Below are 3,838 nucleotides of genomic sequence, written 5' to 3'. Positions count from 1 at the left end.
ATTTGAGCCTTTGCTGATTTCTTATATGCATGATTTGATATCCTTGTAAGTCTCTCCGAGTCTTGGGTTTTGTTTGGCCAACTAGATCTATGATTCTTGCAATGGGAGAAGTGCTTGGTTTTGGGTTCTGCCATGTGGTGACCTTTTCGAGTGACGGTAGGGGCAGCAAGGCACACATCAAGCAGTTGCCATCAAGGGTAAAAAGATGGGGTTTTTATCATTGGTTTGAGATTATCCCTCTACATCATGCCATCTTGCTTAAGGCGTTAATCTGTTCTTATGGACTTAATACACTAGATGCATGATGGATAGCGGTCGACGTGTGGAGTAATAGTAGTAGATGCAGAAAGTATCGGTCTACTTGTTTCGGACGTGATGCCTATAGAAATAATCATCACATAGATATCGTCACGACTCTGCACAGTTCTATCAATTTCTCGACAGTAATTTGTTCACCCACCGTCTACTTGCTTTCATGAGAGAAGCCACTAGTAAACACTACGGCCCCGGGTCTATTCACATCCATCGTTTACAACTCCGCTTTTACTTTGCTTTGTTACTTTGTTGCTTTCAGTTCTCACTTGGCAAACAATGACATTTTTTATCATCAACTGAACAAAAGGATGGAACCAACCCATGACACCGGTGAGTGGGACGGAACCAACCCATCTCTCCAACTAAACACCGGGACGGAACCAACCCATGACATTTTTTATCATCAACTGAACAAAAGGATGGAACCAACCCATGACTTTGGGATGGAACCATGACATTCCATGACTTTCGGTCCTCAAACCAAACACACCCTAAGGGATTGACAACCCCTTCATAGCGTTGGGTGCAAGCTTTTTGTGTTTGTGCAGGATCTTGAGATACTCTTCCGCCGGATTGATACCTTGGTTCTCAAACTGAGGGAAATACTTACCGTCGCTGTGCTACATCACCCTTTCCGCTTCGAGGGAACACCAACGCAAGGCTCCAAGGCCACGGGGGAAATCCTTTGCATACTTGCCTAGGAAGTCCCTTAAGGCGTAGCCGCAGCTGAAGGATTTCTGGTGTCGTCGACACAACTATTTCTGGCGCCATTGCAAGGGATACACAACACCCATCACTCCTCAAGTGGAAAAATACTTTATCATCAAGCTGTTTTGTAAAGATATTCAGCAATTTCTCATTGATACAAACATGTTTGAGATTTATATCTCTTTTGGCAGCATGGTCACGAATGAAATGATGACAAACTTGGATATGCTTACTTCAAGAATGTTGCATGGGGCTATGTGCAATCTTAATAGTACTCTCATTGTCACAAAACAATGGAACATGTTGCACATGTATTCCATAGTCCTTAAGAGTTTGGTTCATCCATAACAATTGTGCACAACAAGATCCGGTGGCAATGTATTCCGCTTCGGTGGTAGATAGAGATACATAATTTTGTTTCTTGGAGGACCAAGACACAAGAGATCTCCCAATAAATTGACAAGTACGTGAAGTGGATTTTGTATCAACCTTATATACAACATTCTCTGAGTCGGAATAGCCCATAAGACCAAAAGAAGGTCCCTTAGGATACCAAATGCCAAAGTTTGGTGTATGTATCAAGTATTTCACAATTATTTTCACTGCCTTAAGATGACACTCTTTTGGTGCAGCTTGATACCGGGCACACATACACAAACTTAGCATGATATCGGGACGGGAGGAACATAGATACAACAATGAACCAGTCATTGATCGATAAACTTTTTGATCAACTGGTTTGTCCTACTTTGTGAGGTCAACATGTCTGCTAGTAGGCATGGTTTTTTCATACTTTTGCATTCTTGCATGTTGAAATTCTTGAACAAGTCCTTAATTTACTTTGTTTGATAGAGAAACATGCCATCTCTCATTTGCTTTTACTTGAGTGTAGCCGTGAGCTCGAAGGCGAGCGATGTTGCGTACTACTTGTTCATCTTCATCTTGCTTGTTGCGAAATACCTATTTTGTTTCGATGATGTTGTGCTCGTCTCTGGGTTTCTCCACTAGAGTTCATACTTGATTCTTCCCAAAGTTATGTAGCTCCTCATGCATGGCGTTCACCCAATCCAGGTCTTCAAGTGCTTCTTGCACCTTCATAGGATGAATAGTAGAGATAGATGAGTAATGCTTGCAAAAGTTAGCCAAATGAGTTTTAGACCGAGCTATTCTCCCTGATCTTGTATCGCCAAGTATTTGTTTGACGGGGTGATTCTTGTCCACTCTTTCTTGAACTCGAGATAGCTTTTGATTTGTGTATGAAGGAGCTTCCTCATCATGATCATCTTCGTCATTGCTAAGGTTGTTGTTCCCTTGTGGAGGTGGTAAAGGAGGTTGAGGTGGATCATCTTGATGCACTTCTTCATTTCCTTCATCTTGGTATGTACTTATTGTGGATGCCTCTGTGTCATTTTTTAGTTCACCTTGACGTGAAGTGGGAGCTTCCAGTTGAGTTGATGAAGTACTTTCCTTCACCTTCATGGGATGAACCATTCCTATGGATAGATCTTGAATTGCTTCCGAAGGGTCTTTGTCTCCTACATCAATTGGAAATTGTTTGACTTGTGAACCATTAGTCTCATCAAACTTCACATCCACTATTTCTTTAACTTCTCGAGTGAAATTGTTGTAGACATGGTAAGTGTGAGAGTTTGATATGTAACCAAGTAGGAAACCTTCATTTGATTTGGGTGCAAATTTAGAGAGACGATGCTTATCAAGTATGTAGCACTTTGAGTCAAATACCCAAAAGTACCCAACTTGGGTTTGTTACCAGTGAATACCTCTGTGTGCCGTTTTACCAAGAATCTTGTGAAGATAGAGTCGGTTCGTGGTATGAAAAGTTGTTTCCATTGCTTCCGCCCAAAAGTGTCTTGGAGTTTTGTTGCCATCGACCATCGTTCTTGCCATCTCTATGAGAGTTAGGTTCTTCCTCTCAACAACTCCATTTTATTGGGGCATGTAAGTAGCCGAGAACTCATGTGAGATACCTTATTCATCAAGAAAGGTATCCACATTAGTGTTCTTGAACTCTGATCCGCTGTCGCTTCGAACTTTCTTGATCTTCACTTCAAATTGGTTTTGGGCCTTCTGAGCAATGTTCTTGAAGATCTTTTGTACGTGTGACTTGTCATCAAGAAATAACACCCACGTAAATATGGAAAACCATCAACTATGACTAAACCAAAAGAGTTTCCACTGGTACTCTTGTAAGCATTGGGACCAAAGAGATCCATATGGAGCAGCTCGAGTGGTATTCTATTAGTCATGATATTCTATAAGGGGTGCCTTCCTCCAAAAATTTTCCTGCGTGCCTTCCTCCAACTTTTTCCTGCTTGACAAGCAGTGCAAAGTCCATCTTTATCAAATATAACATATTTAACACCAAGTATGTGGCCACCTTTTATAAGTTTGTCTAGATTACGCATACCAACACGTCCTAGCCTTATATGAGATAACCAACCTTTAGAAGATTTTCAATAGGACAAGTTCAAGGTTGGACTCTCTTAGTTAAATGAACAATGTATAGATCACATCTATGAAAACCGATAAATACCATGTTATGATTATCTCGATGAAACACTTGGCAATCTACTCTAGTAAATATCACATTGAAACCAAAGTCGGCAAGTCTAGATACAGAAAGAAGATTGTAACCAAGAGATCTGACGAGCATGCCATTTTGAATGGATCTGTCATGAGATATGGCCACCTTACCAAGGCCAAATACCTTACCCTTGGAGTTATGTCCAAAAGTTACGTACCTCCATGGTCCATCAATTGGTGTGATCTCATGAAACATGTATCTATCTCCGGT

Source organism: Hordeum vulgare, chromosome 3H, assembly GCF_904849725.1.
Source record: "Hordeum vulgare subsp. vulgare chromosome 3H, MorexV3_pseudomolecules_assembly, whole genome shotgun sequence".
Lineage (NCBI taxonomy): Eukaryota > Viridiplantae > Streptophyta > Magnoliopsida > Poales > Poaceae > Hordeum > Hordeum vulgare.
This window is presented reverse-complemented; position numbering follows the sequence as displayed.